Source organism: Bombina bombina, chromosome 3, assembly GCF_027579735.1.
Source record: "Bombina bombina isolate aBomBom1 chromosome 3, aBomBom1.pri, whole genome shotgun sequence".
In the NCBI taxonomy this organism is placed as follows: domain Eukaryota; kingdom Metazoa; phylum Chordata; class Amphibia; order Anura; family Bombinatoridae; genus Bombina; species Bombina bombina.
The window spans coordinates 597,700,501-597,727,487 of NC_069501.1; the positions used below are offsets into that span (position 1 = coordinate 597,700,501).

The window sequence follows — 26,987 nt, forward strand, 5'->3', positions numbered from 1 at the left end:
AACTTTCCAAAGTATTCACACCCTACTGCAAAGAGGCTTTAAGCAGCCAGTCAGGATGCTTGTCCCAGGACAACCTAGGGAGTGTGCATCTGCCATGTGCAGGCATAGTCATGTTATTTTCCTATTCAGTTTAAAGGGACAGTTCACCCAAAAAAATCTCCCATTTAAATTGTTCCCAATGATCCATTATACCTGCTGGAGTGTATTTAATTGTTTACAAGGAGCTCCTTTTGGCCTTTGAAATAGCTGATTTAGCTTGTGGTTTCCCAACCTATACTGAAAGTGTTGATACTGGAGTCTCAGCTATTGAATAGCCTAAGAAAACACAGCCAGCAGAAGAAATTAAACTCACAGTGGGGTACAGGATAGTTAAGTAATAAAATGACAATTTTCCATTGTTCTCTCTATGTATTAAGCTTTAGTTTCCCAGTAAAATATAAGATAAGGAAGCAAGTGTGTGTACAGAAAGTGATAACATAATGAGATTTGATATTACCTGAAGCTCAACCCATTGAAATAGGCTGTGGTTTAAAAGCACAAAACCAGCTACTTCATATACACAAATAAATCTAAAAATGCAATTTCTCATACATTTTATACTCTGCAGCTGGTATAACAAGTCATTGAAAATACATAAATATAAAATCAGTTTTACAGTTTACGGTCTCTTTAAGTAAATTCTATGAAATCTCATGAGATTTCAGTAAAATCTCATTAGATCAAAACATTACCTCAACACTGCCTATTGCTGATTGGCTATTGTTTTTATTTATTTTTTCTAAACTTGCAGCTGGAGTATAACTGTTTACAAAGCACTTACTCTGGTGAGCTGAAAAAATGTTGAGGTAAAATATCATCATTTTTTACATAGATACACTCAGGTGATATTTTCTTGTCAGCTTTTTACATTTATGCTGCACCACTTTCAAGTGATTTAGCATCTGAGTATTATGTCCCTTTAAATAACTTTCTAATTTATTTATATTATCTCATTTGTTTTGTTCTCCTACACACACAACAAAGTCCTTTGTTGAAAAAGTATACCTAGGTAGACTCAGGAGCAGTTTGTGTTGTTTTTGCAAGTTAACAATTTTAACTTTCAGGGGTGTAAGGGCAGAAGCCTTTTACAATTTTGATCGCTGTAAAAACAAACTGACAATACCGGCTGAAGTTCAGAAATCGTTATCTACCAAAACATGTACAGGATTGTGATCAACCACATAGTTTGAAAATATATAAATGTGCTTACAGATAATCACAACAAAAAAATAATACGCAAACATAAATGTGAGACAATGTTGCAAACTATGATTGATGCAATCAATATAATTCAAGTGTTAACTTCGTACATTACATGACATTCTTGGAAAAAAAGAAATTATTAGTGCAGTTTCATTGGTTATTAAAGCTAGAATTAAACTTTTGTAAATCAGAAAGAGCATGCAATACTAAAAAAACTTTCCAATTTACTGCCATTATCAAATTGTACAGTCTTTTTATATGCATACTTTGGCCTAGATAACGAGTGAAGCACAAATTTTCACTCCCGCGAGTGCTTTATCTGCACTCTACTTTTTTCCCCATTGCGCATGTCTTACAGGTCGCAAGTAAAACTTTTGCACTTTCACAGTCGCATATTCCCCCATAGACTTTAAAGGGACACTGAACCCAAATGTTTTCTTTCATGATTCAGATAGAGCATGCAATTTTAAGCAACTTTCTAATTTACTCCTATTATCAAATTTTCTTCATTCTCTTGCTATCTTTATTTAAAAAAGAAGGCATCTAGGCCTTTTTTGGTTCAGAAATCTCTGGACAGCACTTTTTTATTGGTAGATGAATTTATCCACCAATCAGCAAGAACAACCCAGGTTGTTCATAAAAAATGGGCCGGCATCTAAACTTACATTCTTGCATTTCAAATAAAGATACCAAGAGAATGAAGAAAATTTGATAATAGGAGTAAATTAGAAAGTTGCTTAAAATGTCGTGCTCTATCTGAATCACAAAAGAAAAAAATTTGGGTTGTATCCCTTTAACCCCTTAATGACCGGACCATTTTTCAGTTTTCTTACCCTTAATGACAATGGCTATTTTTAAATTTCTGCAGTGTTTGTGTTTAGCTGTAATTTTCCTCTTACTCATTTACTGTACCCACACATATTATATACCGTTTTTCTCGCCATTAAATGGACTTTCTAAAGATACCATTTTTTTCATCACATCTTATAATTTAATATAAAAAATATATAAAATATGAGGAAAAAATGGAAAAAAACACACTTTTTCTAACTTTGACCTCCAAAATCTGTTACACATCTACAACCACCAAAAAACACCCATGCTAAATAGTTTCTAAATGTTGTCCTGAGTTTAGAAATACCCAATGGTTACATGTTGTTTGCTTTTTTTGCAAGTTATAGGGCAATAAGTACAAGTAGAACTTTGCTATTTCCAAACCACTTTTTTTTCAAAATTAGCGCTAGTTACATTGGAACACTGATATCTGTCCGGAATCCCTGAATATCCCTTGACATGTATATATTTTTTTTTAGAAGACAACCCAAAGTATTGATTTATGCCCATTTTGGTATATTTCATGCCACCATTTCACTGCCAAATGCGAGCAAATAATAAAAATTGTTCACTTTTTCACAAATTTTGTCACAAACTTTAGGTTTCTCACTGAAATTATTTACAAACAGTTTGTGCAATTATGGCACAAATGGTTGTAAATGCTTCTCTGGGATCCCCTTTGTTCACAAATAGCAGACATATATGGCTTTGGCGTTGCTTTTTGGTAATTAGAAGGCCGCTAAATGCAGCTGCGCACCACACGTGTATTATGCCCAGCAGTGAAGGGGTTAATTAGGGATCTTGTAGGGACCTTGAAGGGTTAATTTTAGCTTTAGTGTAGTGTAGTAGACAACCCAAAGTATTGATCTAGGCCCATTTTGGTATATTTCATGCCACCATTTCACCGCCAAATGCGAGCAAATAAAAAAAAAAGTGACATTTTTCACAATTTTAGGTTTCTCACTTAAATTATTTACAAACAGCTTGTGCAATTATGGCACAAATGGTTGTAAATGCTTCTCTGGGATCTCCTTTGTTCAGAAATAGCAGACATATATGGCTTTGGCGTTGCTTTTTGGCAATTAGGAGGCCGCTAAATGCTGCTGCGCACCACACTTGTATTAAGCCCAGCAGTGAAGGGGTTAATTAGGTAGCTTGTAGAGAGCTTGCAGGGTTAATTTTAGCTTTAGTGTAGAGATTAGCCTCCCACCTGACACATCCCACCCCCTGATCCCTCCCAGACAGCTCTCTTCCCTCCCCCACCCCACAATTGTCCCCGCCATCTTAAGTACTGGCAGAAAGTCTGCCAGTACTAAAATAAAAGGTGTTTTTTTTTTTTTTTTTTTTTTTTAATTATTCAGCTGTGATGGACCCCTGCCTTAACCCCCAACCTCCCTGATCCCCCCCAAACACCTCTCTAACCCTCTCCACCTACCTAATTGCCACCATCTTGGGTACTGGCAGCTGTCTGCCAGTACCCAGTTTTCCCCAAAAAATAAAGTGTTTTTTTTTTTATTTTTAAATGTTTTTTTTTCATTTTTTCTGTAGTGTAGCTGCCCCCCCCAGTACCCCCCACCCCCCTAACCCTACCAGATCCTATTATTATTAAAAAAAAATTAACTGTTTGCTGCCCCCCTCCCTCTTACCAAAATTCATTGGTGGCAGTGCCAGTGATTGCTGCGCGCGCGCACACACACGCACGCGCGCGCGTGCACGCAGCCCCCCCGCACGCTCCCGGCATCCGGCGTGCACAATGCACTTGAAGGAACCGGATGCCGGGTAGCGATGGGCCGCCCACCCTCCTCCCTGTAAGCTCCCACCCACCAACGAACGGCCCCATCGCTACCGGTGCAGAGAGGGCCACAGAGTGGCTCTCTCTGCATCGGATGCTTTTTAAAGGGTATTGCAGGATGCCTCAATATCGAGGCATCACTGCAATACCCTGAGAGCTGCTGGAAGCGATTGCGATCGCTTCCAGCACTCTCTTAGACAACTGACATACCAGGTACGTCCATTGTCACTAACTGCAAGTTTTTGCAGGACGTACCTGGTACGTCAGTTGTCATTAAGGGGTTAATGGAGCCTCATTTTTTAAAAAACAATAACAGCCGCAAGCTTGCACAAACAAGAGCACAGGATTGCAATGAGATATATGTATGTATTTCTATACATATGTATATCTGTATTTATGTGTGCATATATGTCACTGTACTTTTAAATGTATTTTTTATGTGTTTTATAAAACATTTTTGAGTCGCATAACACTTAACCTGATCTCTGAAGTTACAGGATTCATTTTCTTCTTAAACCGGGAGAGTCCACAGCTGCATTCATTACATTTGGGAATTCAGAACCTGGCCACCAGGAGGAGGCAAAGACACCCCAGCCAAAGGATTCAAATACCTCCCCCACTTCCCTCATCCCCCAGTCATTCTTTGCCTTTCATCACAGGAGGTTGGCAGAGAAGTGTCAGAAGTTTGAAGATAATCTCTTATGGAGGGTAGTACTCTTCGAAATGGGACTGGAGTTTTAAGTAGCCCTGTCAGCCTCTCAGTGAGAGCATGGATGAAGGTTAGAGTCCAGGATGCAGGGAGAGTCTTTCTTGCAAAACCATCCGGACTCATATTAACAACTCCTTGGCAATCAGCGTTGAAGAGTTTCGCTGTCTGCCTTTATTCACTCGAGTCCATGTCAGAAGCGAGGCTACTATCTGTCACACTTGAAGGGCCGTGTTCCTGTTCCACTGCGTAGATTACGGTAAGATTGTTTCATTTTACTTCATTATGTGAACGTGATGTTAACGAGAAGGTAGGGTCCCAGTGGGACTCCTTTTATCTTAAAATAGGAATCATGGGATAATATCTCCTGAGGGGGGTTATTGAACAGGGTGGACTTTAATCATGTTTGTTATGTGGTTCTATCTGCTGATGTGTAGTAATACTTTAGGTTCATGGCTTTTCGGAACATTACGGCATTATCAATTGGCGCGATCTTTAGATTTGTGCTACCTTTTTTTATGACTTGCACGGTGCTCCTCGTGACCAGGTGAGGTTACGTTGTTTTTCACTTCCGTATTCTGAATGTGTGGCGACAGAGAGAGTTCTGCTTGTTGGTTGTCTGGTTCACAGGAGGTGGTGAGTGCCCCAGCCATTGGGGGTGTAAAAAAGGGTGCCAATTAGTGTTTGTCATTATTGTAATCCCAAGATAGAGGATTCTGATTTTTTAGACACTGATGTCTCCAATGCGGAGAATGTGTCTTGTGATGAATATGAAATGGCCCGGAATATCCATGCCCATAAGTTATGTTCCGATTGTCGTTCCAGAGTACTCTTTTCTCCCAATTCAGGGTCCTCAGAGTGAGTTGGGCCATCCGCCCCCAAGGATTCTAGGTCCTCTGAGGCGCATGTCCCAGAACTTTCCTTTGCTATGCAAGCAGGTGTACCTATGGCCTTTACTCCTTCTCCGGAAGGTGGCTTGTTTCTTTCAGAGGTTACGGCACGGTTCCGCATGGCCATATCTATGGCGCTGGCTCATTTGTATCTCCCAAGTGAAATATTTTTAAGATTCTGTCCGTGTTCTGTCAACCAGGGCCCGTTGGGTGTGGGATCGCCAGATTCAGTTCGGCCACCTGGGGAAGCATGGGCCTCTGAGGCTTCAGGGGCCCCAACCTTAAGGCTGGAGTCGTTTGTCGATCCGGCGAGGGATAATTTTGCCTTCCGTTATAAGTTTGCACGTCTTTGTGTCCTACTAAGGCATGTTTTGGCGTTGCTAGAGGATCCCAGTCCTAGTGGGCCAAGGGATCCGAGGCCTTAGATGCCGGATGGCAAACTGGGTTAGACATTTGGGGATGAAGCTAATCTCCTTGACGTCTCCGCTTTTCTTTTTTTCTTTTATGTATCGGTTCCAGTTCTGATCTTGGGTGAAGGGGGCCTTTGATCGGCTGATCCGGTTGGTGGGTGCTGCCTTACTTTTATTTCGATCCGATAGGATGTATTTGATTTGTTTTGTATAAGCTCACGTCGGATATTTGGTTAAGATCGAGGTTATGTTTTCTAGTTCTAGTATTATCGAACCTTCAGGTCGGTTTTTCTTGGACCTTAGATAGTTACTAGAGTGTTCTCGCACCAGTCAGGTAATGGTCATGCACAGTCTACTGTTTCTTGGTTTCATGTCACCCTCGTGGTGCTGATTATCCTGTCAGATTCTAAAAATGTCTCTTATGGCCTAGTGTTATGCACTCCGGGCTCGGATCCTACTACAAAGTATGGGGCCTGGGGCATAGATACAATGCTTCTGGTAGGAAGGTTGTGAGCTCAGATATAAGTTATTTTGTTTCTTGCAATATTGCTTGGGATGTGTGACTTTTTCAGACGTCATTGTGGTTCCTAGGATCCCTGGGAACTCTGAACCATAGGTTTCCATTCCTTTGGAGTCTGGAGATGTGATTGATTTCCGGAGGTCTAGTATCTGAGTAGTGGACGATTTGCGTCTTCACTTGCAGTATCTTCCGGATGACGACTCTTGTAGCCTAGTTGCATTCCTTTTGCGGTGGCAATGTTTCCTTCCCTTCTGTCTTGGGTTGGGTCATTGTGTTCTGAAAGTGCGGTCATGCCCTTCTTCCTTTTCTCAGTGTTACGTTTGCTCTAGTACATGGAGTGCAGGGGTCACCCTGCCTTTCTACCAGGAGCTGCGAGGCTCCCGTTGTTATTCCATTTCAAGGATGTCGGGAGTCCGATCCTGCAAGGATCTCTGGAGACTATCGTCTTATCAAGATAAGAACTGCCCCTTGTCATACCATGGTCTTTAGACTCTCGGGTGCTATCCGTCAATCTTATTGCAGATTTAGCCCTTCGGGCTTGAGGGTAGGAGGTCTGGGGTCAGTTACAGTCTTTTCGCCTGTCTGGGGTCAAGAAATTGACCAATTATCTTTTCCAGCATGTGGGTCAGGTCGTTAGGCCTGTCTACATGGATTACCTTCCAAGGGTACTGGTTGCCCCTTTCCTAAACTGGTCGGGAGTTTTTTTCAGACTCTTGGGTTTGTGGATGTTGCTAGGTACTTTATATCTATGCACTTTAGATGGTGGAAGGCACTGTCTGGGTGCGCTTCTAACCATAGGAGGCAGCTTATGGGTTCCTCAGGAGCTTAAGATCTTCGGATTGGTTCAGTTTTTCGAGGACTCTGGCTTAGGACCATGTCTCTTGCCTGGAACGGGTATGGACTGTTCTGCTTAACCTTAGGGTTTGGTTCTCCCTCATGTCCGTTTGGAGGGGGTGGGGGTTTCTGACTCTCATGGGAGTTTAATATCAGCCTGAGGCTTCAGTTTGAGGTTTTCTGACAGGTCCCTACTTGTCTGCTGGGACATCTGATGCTTTCTGGTAGGCTCCAATTGCTGTACCAACTGGGCTGACAATATTGGCGATTGGTTTAGCCTCTTTTGGTAGGGTGGTTACCATTGATTAATCCTCTTCTTCTCACCTAGGGTGGGGAAGGGGTTCTTACGTGTTCTCCTTGATTTGGAGGTACCTCAGTATCTGCGAAGGGCCCGTGGGTCCTTGTTTTCTCGCCTCACAGTTTTTTTTCTATTCTGGTATCAGAATGCTGTGGGTCAGAGTGATTTCTTCCTTGAGGAGTGTTCCATTTTTATGGAAGGCTGCAGTGTAGGGGTCCTTGGACCCGAGCATGGGGTTTCTGTCATCGTGCAGGGTAGCATGCCAATTTTTTTAGTAGTGGTTAGAGTTCTACTCTGGGGGTTTGATTCCTTGCAGATCCATCCTTTTTCTTCCGAAGGTCTGAGACTCTTGTCTTCGGTCCTTCACTAGCCTTTGGGTTGGGACTGTTATCCTGGAAGGAAGGCCGGGGATCAGTCTGCTTTTTGTAGTATGGACCATGTACTTTTATTGAACCTGTCCTCCCCTTTGATGGGGGGACTCTTAGTGCCAATCTCTCTACTGGCGGCGGCTGCTGCCGGGATGGATCGCTCCTTGGATTCCGGAACATTCTGGTCAGGAGCCGTTGTCAAAAAATTTCGTCACTTCTCGGTGGGATGAGTCCCACGATGGCGTAGAACAGCTTTGCTGCCTGGTGTTTAGTCATCGCGAGTTTTGCTCACAGGTGGCTCTGTGCCCCATTGGCGAGCCCTTTTTAAGCTACTAGGACGGTTTTTTTTTTTGTCTTTACTTGTCTATGCTTGCCTAGCCTGACGGGTTTTGACTTGTCTAGGTTGCAAGGGGGAACTCGCGGTTTTCTGTAACACCATGGTTGGTATGGTGCTGTGTCAGGGATATGAGGGTGCCCTTCCGGTCATCCTAGTGACGTTTTCTCCTGACTATGGACTTATCTTCTGGGCCTTGTCCTTCTAAGGAGTTTGTTTCCATGGACAGTGGTCCTGTGGCAACCTCGAGTTGCTCTAAGTTTGATTTGTTTCTTTGGATATCTCATGGGGTCCTCTATTCTCCCTCTCGGGAGTAGATATGGATTTTTGACCAGTTTGACTTGAGCCCGTGTTGGATGGTCCTTCGGATCTCTTTTGGGTTCCTCTACTCTCCCTCTCGGGGGTTGATAGAGGTTTTTTTGATTAGGTTGAGAATAATTTTTGTGGGAGCTGAGTGTCACAGGGCTGACTCCTCGGAAGCCTTTGTGCTCAGCAGACTCTGGGTCTGAGTGGTCTCTAGCACGGCTTTGCAGGTTGTGTAACTGGTAAGTGGTTACCCGGGCTCCGTTTTTTTCCCCTTGTAGTTTATAGTTTTTTGTTGGGTGTCGAGTAACTTCAGGCTGTGTTGCCTTTCGAAGGAGTCTCATTTTTTTTGTACCCACCCTTTGTTTGCATTCAGTGTCCTCTAGCTTGGGTATTGTTTTCCTAAAAGTAATGAATACAGCTGTGGACTCTTCCTGTTTAAGAAGAAAAACATAAATTATGCTTACCTGATTATTTTCTTTTCTTCTGACGGGAAGAGTCCACAGCTCCCGTTCGCGCTTTATCTATAGGGCGGCAGTACATTTTTGTTCTTCTGGCATCTTTTTTCACCCTGATATTTCTCCTACTGTTCCTTGTTCCCTTGGCAGAATGATTGGGGGATGAGGGAAGTGGGGGAGGTATTTGAAGCCTTTGGCTGGGGTGTCTATGCCTTCTCCTGGTGGCCAGGTTCTGAATTCCCAAAAGTAATGAATGCAGCTGTGGACTCTTCCCATCAGAAGAAAAGAACATTATCAGGTAAGCATAATTTATGTTTTTAGCGTAAATCACAAGTGCACTCACGTGTTGCATTTACTTTCAACTTGTAATACAGCCGGAATTTAACCTGTGCACAAACAGCCACAAAAAATATCACGCTCAAATGATAGCGCACCACTCGTAATCTAGCCCTTTGTGAGGCACCAGCTCCTATTAAGCATGTGCAAAAGATCACAATATATACATGTGCTACTGATTGTCTGAAGGCTGTCACGTGATACGCATACAAACAAGAAGACGTGCATTCAAAGCACTTCACTTTATGTTTACTTTAAAATACGACATGCAGTGGCGATAGCCGAGTGGCTGTTTGTCATGCAGGGACAAATAAACATCGTTCCGTGTTTGAGGTGATATATAAATAAATATTTTTAAATAAGTATATACATTTATTTCTGTTTCACACCATAATTCACATACAGTGTTGAATACACATCGTTCCATAAAAAACCCCCATTTGTGATAGAAAAGCCAACGCATGCGCTATACAAAGGTTTCAGAATTTCACAATTCTAAATAGTTTCACAGTGACGTATGCGTCCAGGTAATGTGACGACGCTGGCACGCATGCGTATTAGGGGCAAAATGAGTGCAACAGCTGATGAAACGTCACAGGAAGTGGCATGGTTCGCTCTTTTGAAAAGTTCGGTCCCTTACCAGAACACCGGACTTCAGGAATTGTGAGTACCTATTTGGGGCTTAGTTTTAGGATTTTTTTTATTTTATTTTTTATTTTTAAGATTACGGATTTAATTGGCTGTAAAAGAGCTGATTGCCCTTTTAAGCGCAGTAAAAGAGCTGAATGCCCTTTTAAGGGCAATGCCCATACAAATGCCCCTTTAGGGACAATGGATAGTTTTTTTTAGTGCTAGGTTTTTTTATTTGGGGGGTTTGGCGGGGGGGGGGGGTTACTGTTATGGGGGACTTAGTATTTTTTTAAAGTAAAAGAGCTGTTTAACTTAGGGCAATGCCCTACAAAAGGCCATTTTAAGGGCTATTGGTAGTTTAGTAGGGTGTTTTTATTTTGAGGGGCTTTTTTATTTTCATAGAGATTATGTTTAGTTTTTTTTTTTGTAATTTGTGGAGTTTTTTATTTTTTGTAATTTTAGATTATTTTTTTGTAATTATTAAAGGATTACTTTCTGTTATAATTTTTAAGCTAAACAACTAACATATTAAAGTTAATATACATTAATTAAAACCTACTGACCTATATTTTCTCCAAAACGAAGTTTCATAACGTTCTAAAAGTTATATCTTTTATTCGCCGATGATGTCACGTTATCCTGCCCACTATTTTCAGCACTGCATGTTCAAAATACTTAAACCAATAACTTTGTGTTTAAACCGCCATTTTGAAACCTAGGTATTGTAAACGGATTGGTACAGAGCAAAGGATACCCACGGAGTGGGTTTGGAAAACAATTAAATTTGCAGACAAGATTTCTGACATACCGTAGAGATATGTTAAAGAAATGCTATTGATAAAAAGCGTATTTGGGGTAGTTAGTTAGTAACAGGCATAGAAAATATTTACTTACAGTGGCCCTTTAAATATGAATATTGATTAAAATTTAATGTTTTCAGTTACTTGACAGCAAAGGGCTCCATTGCACTTATATATATATACACACACACACACACATACACATACATATTTAGACGTGTAGGTATGTATCTCTATGTTAAAACCCTTTGTAGGCTTATTTTTTTAATACCTGAGACCTCATATCTTTCAGCCCTTATAACTTTTTAATGCAATTTTCTAAAATAATTTTATCAGATAAGTTAATATGAGCGTAACTGTACTGTTAAATGAAATTTGTATGGGTTTTGTGCAACTTGTTTGTCTTGCATATGAGTTAAGCAGAGCTCTGAAGCAGTGCTTAAACTGACACGCGTTAAATTAGATTCTGTTTAAGAGAACGCATTTACTTTCAACTTGTAACACACACACTATTTCTGCCACATGCAAAAAGGCAAGAAATACCCCATATCTCTCGTGCTCTACAGTTAGCGTGCCACTCGTAATCTAGCCCAAAGCTGCAATGAACTATATATACACCGGTATATATATATATATATATATATATATATATATATATATATATATATATATATATATATATATATATATAATTATATACACACATACAAGATCTGTACATGGACATAAACTTTTACTAGTAATGTATATTAGTTTAGTTTTCTTTCCTTGACATTGTGTGATTTAATCCTGCCCTCTAGTGGGAATACTTTAAAAGAACAGCTTCTAACATCTTTGCGACATTGAACTTTTTACTTATGTATTTATATGGCTAAGAACTCTTCAGTGGAAAAATGTCCTTAAAGGTTCAGTAAAGTCAAAGTTAAACTTTAATGATTAAAATAGAGCATGACATTTAAAAAAAAATAAATAAAGTTTACTTACATTATCAAAATGTGCACCTTTTTTTATGCACACTTTCTGAGGCACTAGGTCCTGCATTGCATGTGCAAGAGTTCACAGTATATACATATATGTGTTTGGTGATTGGCAGATGGCTGTCATACGGGGCATAAATAAGTGGAAGTAACTCTGAAATTTGTCAGGAAAAAAAATATTTTTATAATGCATTTATTGATTAAGCAATTCTACTGTAAGTGCTTTGGAGCAGACTCCATTGCACAACATGGATATCTTGCTAATTAAGTGTATGAGCCATGAGAGCTAGCGCCACCAAGTGGTTCTGCTTAAGCTCCTCGCGACTCATACACTCCCAAAAGCAACCACAGGAGCCAATCAGGTCTTAGTGACATCACTCTGTCTTGTGGAGCCTAGAGGAGGCGTGTGTTATTTAGGTGCGGCGTTCCTAGCAGCGTCTGCGGACTCAGCGAGACAACCGGAAGTGACGCCGGTATCAGTATAGTCCTTCCATAGAGAGCCAACGGAGTGCCGTAGCAGTGGCGAAACCCAGCCACTTTGTAGATGAAGGAAAGAGAAAAAGATGCAGGCACTGCTGTGGGTAACTTAAAAACAATAAGTCTTTATTTGAAAAGCCATAAAAAATAAACAGCTACAACCGCTGTACAGGCAAGAGCAAAAGGTACAAAAAACGACAGAGGCAAGGCAGGGTAGAAAAATAGACAGAAAATTGTCTGACTAGTTTCGAGTGCAAACTGCACTCTTATTCATAGACATACAGAGAGAGGGCTAGGCCTGCCTTTTAAAGGGAAAACAGTTAACTGAAAATTCAGCTGATGTCCATAACTGAAAGTTACCCACAGCAATGCCTGCATCTTTTTCTCTTTCCTTCATCTACAAAGAGGCGTGTGTTATGCTGACGCAGGTAGATAGCACACACGACGGATGGCGACGCGACTGTGTGAAGGACCCGCTGAGTCTAGAACTTAGTACATGTGACTTGTCCTGCCCTGAATGGTCTGGTGTAGTGGAGACAAGTGACCACACTGGTTATGGTAAGTAAACTTACTAGTAGTTTCCCCCTAAAGCTGGCCGGTCAGGAGTCTGCTGCAGTGTTCATCTACACTGCAGTCATCAAAATTTCAATAGATGATCTGATCCTGATCTCATATACGGATGCGTGACGGGTAATACTATATTCTTTCTCTTCTGAATTGTATATGTTTTTATTTATTGCAGGTAAAGGAGGAGTTTTGTGACAAAACTTTTCCTTTACCTGCAATAAATAAAAACAGCCAAAAACAATTCAGAAGAGAACAATATAGTAATACCCATCACGCATCCGCATATGAGATCAGATGTAGTGGAGTTGGCTGCGGCAATGCACTTTTATTTGTGGATCATCTCTCCTGGGGCATTCCGTGTTAAGCAAATTTTGTACATAACAGTATGGGACTAAAGAATCATTAGCGATTCCTATATAGCAAGCCAGCCAAGTGTTAAAGCCATTCCTTTCACCATGTAACTTCCTGCTCATGTAAACAGGCATCTAGATTAAGTAAATTAAGTTATTTATTTTGAGCATTACTTAATCTAGATGCCTGTTTATCTGAGCAGGAAGTTACATGGTAAAAGGATGATAATGGCTTTAACACTTGCTCTATGTGAAACACAAATGATTCATTAGTGACAATCCCTTAGATCAGGAAAAAATTAACATCACATACTGTAGTGTACAAAACTTGCTTAACACGGAGTGCCCCAGAAGAGGTGATCCTCAAATAAAAGTGTTGCAGGTGTATTCTGATCTAGTATAAGGTGTTTAGGAGTCACATATATGGTCATAACTGGTTAAAAGACATGCATTGGAAATGTATCTGGTCTAGCTTCTGTTGTGTTCTCATGACTTACAACATTAAGAGGATATACATCTGATGAGTAACCTACCTGTTACAAAAGTTAAGGGTAGCAAGGGACATGTATAAATAACTAATATCAGCTTCATTGAGTATGTCTACAGTCTGCTCATAACACAGCTATAGCTGAGGGACATTAGTGACATTGCAGTGCACACTAACAGCACTGAGGTGTACATTAGCTGTGTGGCTGGTCTAGATGAGTGGAATAGGGACTGACTCTAGCACACAACCACTGTTGCTTTGTGCATTGCAGCTGTGCAACTGCTCTACCTTAGTGCCAAGAAAGGTTAGATTAGTTTATAGTGTGTTGTGAATTATGGCATGATGGGAAACTTTTTTGTACTTGAAGTCAGCAAGTGACTGCTGGAAATGGGTCTGTCTGTCTGTGTGAGTGGGTCTGTCTGCCTGTGTGAGTGGGTCTGTCTGCCTGTGTGTGTGGAAATGTCTGCCTGCCTGTGTGTGTGGGAATGTCTGCCTGCCTGTGTGTGTCTGTCTGCCTGTGTGTGTGTGTGTGGGTCTGTCTCCCTGTGTGAGTGGGTCTGTCTCTGTGAGTGGGTCTGTCTGGTTGTGGGGGTCTGTCTGTGTGTGGGGGTCTGTCTGTGTGTGGGGGTCTGTGTGTGTGTGGGTATGTCTGCCTGTGTGTGTGGGTCTGCCTGTCTGTGAGTGGTTCATTCTGCCTGTGTGTGTGTGGGTCTGTCTGCCTGTGTGTGTGTGGGTCTGTCTGCCTGTGTGTGTGTGGGTCTGTCTGCCTGTGTGTGTGTGTGTGGGTCTGTCTGTCTGCCTGTGTGTGGGTCTGTCTGTCTGCCTGTGTGTGGGTCTGTCTGTCTGCCTGTGTGTGGGTCTGTCTGTCTGCCTGTGTGTGGGTCTGTCTGTCTGCCTGTGTGTGGGTCTGTCTGTCTGCCTGTGTGAGTGGGTCTGTCTGCCTGTGTGAGTGAGTCTGTCTGCCTGTGTGAGTGGGTCTGTCTGCCTGTGTGAGTGGGTGTCTGTCTGCCTGTATGAGTGGGTGTCTGTCTGCCTGTGTGAGTGGGTGTCTGTCTGCCTGTGTGAGTGGGTGTCTGTCTGCCTGTGTGAGTGGGTGTCTGTCTGCCTGTGTGAGTGGGTGTCTGTCTGCCTGTGTGAGTGGGTGTCTGTCTGCCTGTGTGAGTGGGTGTCTGTCTGCCTGTGTGTGTGGGTTTTTCTGTCTGCCTGTGTGTGTGGGTTTTTCTGTCTGCCTGTGTGTGTGGGTCTGTCTGACTGTGTGTGGGGTTTTGTTGTCTGCCTGTGTGTGTGGGTTTTTCTGTCTGCCTGTGTGTGTGGGTCTGTCTGACTGTGTGTGGGGTTTTGTCTGCCTGTGTGTGTGTGGGTATGTCTGTCTCTGTCCAGTACTTGCGTTATGTGCTAGATGTTGACATAACTAACTCTTTTTAGGTGCTAAATACTTGTTGGTGACAGTAATTTAATGATATATGTATGTTTGTATATATATATATATATATATATATATATATATATATATATAAAATATTTATATATGCGTTTGTTTCGTGGGTGTTTCATAGCCAGTGCTTCACCAGTGTCTGACCTCACCGCACGTCACTGGAGCAGAGAATGACACATAGTTGCCCTTAAAGGGATAAAATAGTCAAAGTTGATAGATGGAGCTATATATATATATATATATATATATATATATATATACACACAGGTGAAACTCGAAAAATTTGAATATCGTGCAAAAGTTAATTTATTTCACTAATGCAACCTAAAAGGTGAAACTAATACAGTGAGGCCTCGGTTTACGAATTTAATTCGTTCTCCGGGTCGTTTCGTATTGCGAAAAATTCGTAAACCGAAACACGTTTTCCCATAGGAATGCATTGAAAATCAATTAATGCGTTCCGGAGGTCCGAAAAAATTCAAATAAAGTGTCCAAAAAATGCTCCAAAAGGCTTAACAACTTGCTGCAAATGGCTCCAATGTCTCCAAAAGGCTCCACAACTTGCTGCAAATGGCTCCAAAAGGCTTAACAACTTGCTGCAAATGACTCCAAAAGGCTCAACAACTTGCTGCAAAATGGCTCCAAAACCTCTCCAACACCTCCACACTGGTACCCAAACTTCATTAATTCAATCATACTTGAGTATGCAGGGGGCACAGGGGCCACTGGTTTCGTATAGCGAAAAATATTCGTAAACCGAGGGGGGCAAACCGGCATTTTGTTTCGTATTGCGAAAAAAATTCGTAAACCGAGTCAATTTTTCTTCAAATTTCGATTTCGTAAACCGAAATTTCGTATACCGAGTCGTGCGTAAACCAGGGCCTCACTGTATATGAGATAGACTCATTACATGCAAAGCAAGATAGTTTAAGCCGTGATTTGTCATAATTATGACGATTATGGCTTACAGCTCATGAAAACCCCAAATCCACAATCTCAGAAAATTAGAATATTGTGAAAAGGTGCAATATTCTAGGCTCAAAGTGTCCCACTCCAATCAGCTAATTAAGCCATAACACCTGCAAAGGGTTCCTGAGCCTTTAAATGGTCTCTCAGTCTGGTTCAGAAGGAATCACAATCATGGGAAAGACTGCTGACCTGACAGTTGTGCAGAAAACCATCATTGACACCCTCCATAACGAGGGAAAGCCTCAAAAGGTAATTGCAAAAGAAGTTGGATGTTGCCAAGTGCTGTATCAAAGCACATTAATAGAAAGTTATGTGGAAGGGAAAAGTGTGGAAGAAAAAGGTGCACAAGCAGCAGGGATGACCGCAGCCTGGAGAGGATTGTCAGGAAATGGCCATTCAAAAGTGTTGGGGACTTTCACAAGGAGTGGACTGAGGCTGGAATCAGTGCATCAAGAGCCACCACAAACAGACGAATCCTGGACATGAGCTTCAAATGTCGTATTCCTCTTGTCAAGCCACTCTTGAACAACAAAAAACATCAGAAGTATCTTACCTGGGCTAAAGAAAAACAGACCTGGTCTGTTGCTCAGTGGTCCAAAGTCCTCTTTTCTGATGAGAGCAAATTTTGCATTTCATTTGGAAACCAAGGACCCAGAGTATGGAGAAAGAATGGAGATGCACACACTGCAAGATGCTTGAAATACAGTGTGAAGTTTCCACAGTCTGTGTTGATTTGGGGAGCCATGTCATCTGCTGGTGTTGGTCCACTGTGCTTCATTAAGTCCAGGGTCAACTCAGCCGTCTACCAGGAGATTTTGGAGCACTTCATGCTTCCTTCCGCCGATGAGCTCTATGGGGATGCTGACTTAATTTTCCAGCAGGACTTGGCACCTGCCCACACTGCCAAAAGCACCAAAACCTGGTTCAATGACCATGGGATTACTGTGCTTGATTGGCCAGCAAACTCGCCTGACCTGAACCCCATAGAGAATCCATGGGGCATTGCCAAGAGAAAGATGAGAGACATGAGACCGAACAATGCAGAAGATCTGAAGGCCACTATTGAAGCATCCTGGTCTTCCATAACACCTCAGCAGTGCCACAGGCTGATAGCTTCCATGCCACGCCGCATTAAGGCAGTAATTGCTGCAAAAGGGGCCCAAACCAAGTACTGAGTACATACAGTATGCATGCTTATACTTTTCAGAGGTCCGATATTGTTCTATGTACAACCCTTGTTTTATTGATTGCATGTAATATTCTAATTTTCTGAGATTGTGGATTTGGGGTTTTAATCAGCTGTAAGCCATGATCATCACAATTATGACAAATCACTGCTTGAACTATCTTGCTTTGCATGTAATGAGTCTATTTCATATATTAGTTTCACCTTTTAGGTTGCATTAGTGAAATAAATGAACTTTTGCACGATATTCTAATTTTTCGAGTTTCACCTGTATATATATATTTAGATATATATATATATATATATATATATATATATATATATATATACACACATATATATATATATATATATATATATATATATTTTATTTTTTTCAAAGAATTGGTGTAAATGCACTCTCACCAACACTTGCAGCTTGTCAGGGTGCTATGAAGGTAATTTGTAGCAATATAGAAAAGAAGCACTCACTGAACATTCTCCAACAGTGACAAAAGTTTAATGAAGTTTTAGTGACGTTTCGGGACAACAACAGTCTCTTCCTCTGACCAATTAACAATGTGTAAAAACAGCCTTTAAATAGGCTCCAGATAACACTCCCCACAAGATTGACCAATCACGGCCAAATATTGAACACACCCCTCATTGTGACCAATCAAAGTCAGTAATAGATACCAATATGTTTGTGTAGTGAAAATATCGTTGACAAAAAATACATAAAATTAAAATAAGATTGGACCCTGAATAGTCACTTCAATGGGGCAATCGCACTCCAGTCAGGTGCATGAGTAGGCAAATAGGATAATAAGTAAACTAGGTGTAATAGACAAACAAAGTTGGTGATCGAAATTCCACCAATCAGCAACTTTCTTACACTCACAATTCAACACGTCATCCGAAGGTAACTATGGCATACGCCCCTTATCGCTAAGGACGCCTAAAGCAATCACAAAGCCAGATAGGAAAGTGTTATAATAAAGTTTAGAGTGATGGGATATAAATGTCGCCCTCCCAGATCACCTCATAGGAAAATCGTTTTGACATCCACACCGGCTATAATCACACATATAGTGCCCAATCTTTACAATTGGAACCAAAATGTCACCTGTCAACCTCACACTGTCAAACCTTGTCAGTATAATGTGAAAACCCAGACGAAATATAATCAAATATCTGGTGCGATTAACATACAGAGCACATTCGATGGATGATCGGCTTATATGATTTTACACACATCGCTAAAGTAAACAAAGTGGCGATATTTAGCCAATCACGGAGCCTAAGAAGACAAGCCTGAATACATGTAGGCGTGTCCTAGCTGTTGAATCATTTTGATAGGTTGCCCGCGACAAGTGGGCGTAATAGACACCACAATAGACTCGCTGTTACGCCTTCAGTAAAATCACACCATCAGAGTAAACATAGTGGCGACATTTGGCCAATCAAAGAGCTGAATTCGTAGAGGCGTGTTTATGCTGTTCAATCATCATAGGCTGCCCGCGAACAGTGAGCGTATTCAACACCACAGTAAACATGCCTTAAACCTACACTAGCGTTTGCAACCCAAGTAACTCTGCAAAGTTAAATCCTACAAAAACAATCTCTGCTAGACAAAAGACTATGCCCTAATGCAATCACCAGAGCTCTAAATGTACCCTCACAGGCACCAGACTTTGTATACTGAACCTCCCAGTATCCTCATATTTGCTGGTATCGATCGGATGTATCAAATTCAATGTTATAACCTAATCAACTCGACCCGGACAATCTGAAAATGGGCATAAAAACAAACAATAAAAATAAACAATAAAAATATATAAAGAATGATCTAACACACCAAAACAAAAATTTCTTCGTTCGGCCAGAATCTATATCACTAGCCTAATCCAAAACATATACTGAGATGACAAGAGTTGCCACTGGAAGTCCCTCTTCCACCCTATTAGATGAAACCACATTGTGTGTATATAAAAATGTGTCAATGTCTATTCAGAAAAAATGTGTGATTCTGTCATTAAACATAGAAGATTGGGGACAACCTTATTTCGTAAAGCCACTGACCGCAACTCATTATTACATGCCAGAAGTTGCCACCAACCCAGCCTCATTCACAATATTCCTAAGGCCCAATATCAACGGGTAGTTAGAAACAACACCAATGAAGCATTATGTGAACAACAGCTACAAGAAATGACACAATGGTTTGTGGAAAGGGGATATAAGCGAAGAGGCTTGCTAGAGATGAAAACCCAAGCATTGCAAACTATGGAACCAGCAACGGATATTCCCCCTAAGCCAGAGAATCAACTCACTTTTGTGACCACATATTCTCCGGATGTCATACCGCTAACTCGTATCATTAAAGAAGAATGGAGACTGGTTGAAGCTGATCACACCTTACCATTTAAAAACTGGAGAGCACCCAGGATTGGTTTTAGGCGAGGAAGAAACCTAAGAGATTATCTGGTCAAAGCTGACGTCAACCCTGAAGGGGGCACACGAACATGGCTCAAGACAAAAAAGAAAGGATGCTATCGCTGCATCAGCTGTGTGACTTGCAGTGGAATGCTAACTGGCACTCATTTCCGCCACCAAGAGAGCAATAAAACGTATGAGATCAAGCATTTTCTAACCTGCACTACTCAGTTTGTAGTATATCTCTTGAATTGTCCCTGTGGCAAATTTTACACAGGCAAAACAACGGACGACGCCAGAACTAGGATGGCCAACCATAGGTCAAGCATTCGTTTGGCCATAAGAAGTGGAAAGGCAGACCAGCCGGTGGCTAGACATTTCTTGGAGGCAGGACACTCAGTTAATGATCTAAGATTTAGATTGATCGATCATGTGCCAATCCCAAGAAGGGGAGGAGATAGAGGAAACATGCTGCTACGCAAAGAATCAAGATGGATATACGAACTTGGGACCTTGCACCCTAGGGGTCTCAACACCCATACAGGATGGCAATGCTATCTATGATAATATTTGAGAGTTCACAGTCCTATGTGTGGGGAGTTTACTGCCCAATAGTGCGGGAGTCTATGATCCATTTACCCCTTGGGGGTTTCTTCTTTTTGTTGTGAGTAACAGGAGAAGCTTGAAGAGTACCATGTTCCTTGTTTTTCTCTTTTTTCTCTTTCTTTTTCTTTGCCTTTTTCTTTTCTCTTCTTCTTTTTCTTCTTCTTTTTCTTCTTCTTCTTCCTTTTCTTTTTTCTTTTCTCTGAGAGTGCATAATCCATTGTTTGAGATAACTTGTTTTGTAACTTCACGGTAACTTCATGGAGGCTTCATTGTAACTTTAATGTAATTTTGAGCAACATTGATGGGGATATACTATTAATAGTACATTAACTGTGTCTTTCTCTAGTGGTCCTCCTCTTTTAGATCTGATGTCACACAATAACATTGGTCTTTGTTAGTTCTATTAGTGCAAAATAATGTTTTTAGCTATTTTAATTCACTTATCACAACACTTTTTTATTGTAGATTCGGTACCCTGTTGATGCCGCTCTGGGGTTTATCTTACTCTATGTCTGTTGCAGCAGGATAGGACTGTACCGGTTGGTATATTTCCCTTTGTTTTGTGGTGGCCTCGGGGATATGGTCCTCTGGATTTCTATCTTATAACAATAGGGTGCCCTCTGGGACTATGTTTAATGACAGAATCACACATTTTTTCTAAATAGACATTGACACATTTTTATATACACACAATGTGATTTCATCTAATAGGGTGGAAGAGGGACTTCCAGTGGCAACTCTTGTCATCTCAGTATATGTTTTGGATTAGGCTAGTGATATAGATTCTGGCCGAACGAAGAAATTTTTGTTTTGGTGTGTTAGATCATTCTTTATATATTTTTATTGTTTATTTTTATTGTTTGTTTTTATGCCCATTTTCAGATTGTCCGGGTCGAGTTGATTAGGTTATAACATTGAATTTGATACATCCGATCGATACCAGCAAATATGAGGATACTGGGAGGTTCAGTATACAAAGTCTGGTGCCTGTGAGGGTACATTTAGAGCTCTGGTGATTGCATTAGGGCATAGTCTTTTGTCTAGCAGAGATTGTTTTTGTAGGATTTAACTTTGCGGAGTTACTTGGGTTGCAAACGCTAGTGTAGGTTTAAGGCATGTTTACTGTGGTGTTGAATACGCCCACTGTTCGCGGGCAGCCTATGATGATTGAACAGCATAAACACGCCTCTACGAATTCAGCTCTTTGATTGGCCAAATGTCGCCACTATGTTTACTCTGATGGTGTGATTTTACTGAAGGCGTAACAGCGAGTCTATTGTGGTGTCTATTACGCCCACTTGTCGCGGGCAACCTATCAAAATGATTCAACAGCTAGGACACGCCTACATGTATTCAGGCTTGTCTTCTTAGGCTCCGTGATTGGCTAAATATCGCCACTTTATTTACTTTAGCGATGTGTGTAAAATCATATAAGCCGATCATCCATCAAATGTGCTCTGTATTTTAATCGCACCAGATATTTGATTATATGTCGTCTGGGTTTTCACATTATACTGACAAGGTTTGACAGTGTGAGGTTGACAGGTGACATTTTGGTTCCAATTGTAAGGATTGGGCACTATATGTGTGATTATAGCCGGTGTGGATGTCAAAATGATTTTCCTATGAGGTGATCTGGGAGGGCGACATTTATATCCCATCACTCTAAACTTTATTATAACACTTTCCTATCTGGCTTTGTGATTGCTTTTGGCGTCCTTAGCGATAAGAGGCGTATGCCATAGTTACCTTCGGATGACGTGTTGAATTGTGAGTGTAAGAAAGTTGCTGATTGGTGGAATTTCGATCACCAACTTTGTTTGTCTATTACACCTAGTTTACTTATTATCCTATTTGCCTACTCATGCACCTGACTGGAGTGTGATTGCCCCATTGAAGTGACTATTCAGGGTCCAATCTTATTTTAATTTTATGTATTTTTTGTCAACGATATTTTCACTACACAAACATATTGGTATCTATTACTGACTTTGATTGGTCACAATGAGGGGTGTGTTCAATATTTGGCCGTGATTGGTCAATCTTGTGGGGAGTGTTATCTGGAGCCTATTTAAAGGCTGTTTTTACACATTGTTAATTGGTCAGAGGAAGGGACTGTTGCTGTCCCGAAACGTCACTAAAACTTCATTAAACTTTTGTCACTGTTGGAGAAAGTTCAGTGAGTGCTTCTTTTCTATATTGATATATATATATATATATATATATATATATATATATATATATACTCGATTTACATTACAGAAGCCACTGCCCACTCACTGAGCATGACAGTCAATTTAGACCAGTATGTCCTATTAGCTTTACCTCCAGTTTGCAAAGGTGATATCCTGAGGATTGAGGATACTGCTTGTTTTCTAGTGGAGACCTCACTGGCCCACGGAAAAGTATTAGCAAGGCGCTCCTTGTTTTAACAGCACCACTAACTCCTTATTCTTTATTTCTTACCATAATAATACTGTGAGGCAGGGTCATTTAATAAATATAGATAGGTATATACTGAACATACACAAGATTCCAAGTTCCAAAGATAACTGAATTCTTATTTTTAATATTTAGAAATTAGAAAAATCAAAGACGTAGCAATTGTGAAAACTGAAAGATAGCGTATTGAAAATTATGTATTTTTATAATATAATCCATTTGTGCATTTTTTTAATTTCTTGGTTACAGAACTACATTAAATGCAATTTACTCAAATGCTAAATCACATGAAAGTGATGCAGAATGTCTGTAAAAAGCTGAGGAGAAAATATCACATGAAAATATCTGAGTAAAAAAGGAAGATATTTCCTCAGTAACCTCATCTCATTGTAAAGGAACTTTAAGTAAACAAATAGTTGTCCTGAGATTTGTTAGGGACCATGCATCTGGCTTGTGCAGGCACAATCACTTTATTTGCCTCCCCAGTTTAATGAAGATTATTATGAAATCTTGCAAAATTATGGTGAAATTACAAAAAAACATTGTAAAGCAAAAAGTGAACTCTGCACTAATAATGTTGATTGAAGAATAGACCTGAAACAGTGCATCATGCTGCCACAGCTCGGACAGCCATGTTACTGTGGCACTAGATGGCTAAGCCCCCAAAAGTCTGGACTTTGTCTTAGCTAAGACCTGTGTAGCTACGCCCCTGTTTCTATCTGACGGCTAGATTACAAGTTTTGCGCTATGGTGCGGTACGGCTATACCGCTAAAACAAATTGGCCTTTGCGCGTGGAATGGCAGGTAATGCATATTACAAGTTGCGGCAGTATAGCTATAGCACAAATATTTTACCCTGTAACGCAGCAACCATTCCACACTCAAAAAATGACGTTTTTTAAAGCGGCAATATGGTCAGCCTACCTATTAACCCCTACACGGCCGGCTACCCACATCGCAAAAAAAATAATTAAACTATTAACCCCTAAACCTAACACCTCCTTACTTTAAATTAACAGTTATAATAAATAAATATAAACTTACCTGTGAAATAAAAAAAATCCTAAAATTAAACTATAAATTAACCGAACATAACTATTCTAATTAAATAAAATAAACTACCAATTAAAAATCCTAAATTACATGATTAAAAAAAACTAACACTACGAAAAATAAAAAACCTATATTACAAATTTAAATAAATGTAATACTACAAAAAAAATTAAAAATCTAACATTACAAAAAAAATGCTAACATTTCAAAAAATTAAAAAACACTAAGATTACAAAAATCAAAAACGAAATTATCCAAAATAATAAAAATTACACCTAATCTAATAGCCCTATAAAAACAAAAAAGCCCCCCCCCCCCAACCTAACAAAAAACTACCAATAGCTCTTAAAAGGGCCTTTTTGTAGGGCATTGCCCTAAGTTAAACAGCTCTTTTACCTAAAAAAAAATTACAAACTCCCCCCTAAAAGTAAAACCTCCCACCCAACCAACCCCCAAAATAAAAAAACCTAAGTCTAAAAAAATCCTAAACTACCCATTGCCCCTAAAGGGGCATTTGTATGGGCATTCAGCTCTTTTACTGCCCATCAAAACCCTAATCTTTAAAAAAAAAAAAACACCACAAATTTTTTTTAAAAACACCTAACACTAACTCCAGAAAATCTACTCACGGTTCCTGAAGTCTAAACATCCATCTTCATCCAGGCGGCGACATCTTGAACCATCGCAGGGTCATCTTCTTTCTTCATCCTGGTGTCGCAGAGCTGTGGAGGCATGAAGCTTGAATGCAAGGTACCCGTTTAAATATGAGGTACCGTACATTCCTATTGGCTGACATTTTCAAATCAGCCAATTGGATGAGAGCTACTTAAATCCTATTGGCCGATTTAATTTTTTGGGGTGGTTTTTTTATTTAGATTAGGGTTTTGATGGGCAGTAAAAGTAGCTTAGATTTTATTTAGAGTTAGGTTTCTCAATTTGGGGGGCTGTTTGGGTTGGGGTTTTACTGTTGGGGGACTTTGTAATTTATTGGAGGTAAAAGAGCTGTTTAAAGTGAAGGTAAATGTTCAACTATCCCTATACATCATCAATTTAGTCACAGTGAAAAGATTATCATCGCTAACTTATTTTCTGAAAACGAGCATATATTTATATGATAAAGATGTTTAAAATTACCCTACTGTGCCGTTCCTCACTCCTCCCATTAGCCATTTCCTTATTTCATAATGAATGACGTATAGAGCGGTCCCACCCGCTCTATACGTATCTCCAAAGCGTGTTCACGAGCAGACAAGGAACAACGCATGCGCATAGCGTCGTCTACTGATTGCAATGCGCATGCGGTAATCCACTTTTTTTTTCTTCAAATCACTTGCGACAATCTCCAACAATAATAGAAAATGTTTTGCAATGCGCATGCGCGAAACGGGCGCGCGCTTTTGCTACAAGTATACCATAGAGATACTAAACGCATGCGCAGAGGATACAGGAGGCGGATGACGTCGATCTCTGGCCACCTAACGGCCAGAATTTCAATTGGATAATAAAAAAACGTGACATGGGAATAAAAAAAAGAAAAAAATAGGGTTGATTTTATGGATAGCCCAAATGTAAGTATAACGATATAAATCTGAGTTTATACTTAATAAAAAAAAAAATGATGAATTAAAGTACCATTCATTTAGGTTAACAATCAAAAATACATAATGACATACAGTGAACTTTACCTTCACTTTAACTTAGGGCAATGCCCTACAAAAGGTCCTTTTAAGGGCTATTGGCAGTTTATTCTTAGGTTAGGGGGTGTTTTTATTTGGGGGGGGCTCTTTTATTTTTAAAGGGCTATTACATTAGGTGTAAATTTTATTATTTTGGATAATTTCATTTATTAGTTTTTGTAATCTTAGAGGTTTTTTATTTTTCATAATTTTAGTGTGTATTATTTTTTTGTAATGTCCGTAGTGTTAGGATTATTTAATATTGTAATGTTATTTTATTTTTTTCGTAGTGTTAGGATTATTTAATATTGTAATGTTAGTTTTTTTTATTTTTCGCTTATTTTTTTTTAATTTAAAATAGTAATGTTAGTTTAATTAATAGTTTAACCTTAGGGGTTTTTTTTATTTCTTTTTGTATTTGTACGTCTTTTTTTATATGTGGATATTTTTTTTTAAATAGATATCATCAATTTTAATATTTTTGCTATCACCAGATGGCGACACTAGATACATCATAAGGAAAACCACCAAATTAAAACCACAACTTCTGAGAATGTCACTAAATAAGGTGGAATGGCAAAGAGTCTGATCTCATTCACGCTGATGTAATTGCCGAGGAAATTGTGTTTTTAAAAATACTGTAACTTTACATTACACAAATGTATTAACTAAATAGCAAGATTTAAAGAACAAGATTGCTTTTGTACCGTTTTTAGAAGTTGTTGAGATTTCTGTTTTCTCATGTTACTATCAGTTATCACGTATATGGCTAATAAATACATTTACGTATATAAATTTAGGAACCCCCGCTTGCAAATGCATATACAAGAGAAATTCAGAGTTTTAATGAAACCATGACTCCATAAATTTCATACAAAATTATATCTTAGGGTATTTTCAGTGTATTAAGAAATATGCAACATAACTGTTTCGCTTCAAAAAGTCTTGGAATACTCGCAAATAAGTGAAAAAGCCTTTTATTGACGCTAATTATGTGTTTTTGGGTTAAAAAAATAAATGAAAAATGAGTGATTGTAATCGGCTGAAACATTTCTTATCAATGGCAAAAAATCTGATTGGCTGATAGATTGTGACGTTTAGGATTTCTGCAGGGTACTTCAGAGTCCTGGCACATTTTTCAATGGAATTTGGTTTTAAAAAAAACAAACTATAAACTATCTATTCATTAATAAATATTTGTCGGCTAGATTACGAGTTGTGCGTTAGGGTAAAAAAGCAGCGTTAACAGGTCCTAACGCTGCTTTTTTACGCCCGCTGGTATTACGAGTCTTGCAAGTTTAGGGTCACCGCACACTTTTTTGGCCTTACCGCAAAACGACTTACGTAAACGTCGTAAAGTCTTTTTTTTATGGGACTTCCATAGCGCCGGTATTACGAGTCTATCCTGGGAGGCCAAACAGTGAGCGGTACACTCTACCCTGTCAAGAGTCTTAACGCATTTAAAAGTCAGTAGTTAAAAGTTTTATGGTACAACAATGTAACATAAAACTCATAACTAAAGTGCTAAAAAGTACACTAACACCCATAAACTACCTATTAACCCCTAAACCGAGGCCCTCCCGCATTGCAAA

General features: G+C 39.9%; 1 protein-coding gene across 1 annotated transcript in view; it reads right to left on the bottom strand.

Moving 5' to 3' along the window:
* The window catches only part of STPG1 (sperm tail PG-rich repeat containing 1), a 362,003-nt gene that overhangs the window by 278,530 nt on the left and 56,486 nt on the right, over nucleotides 1-26,987 (bottom strand). The window lies entirely within an intron of this gene.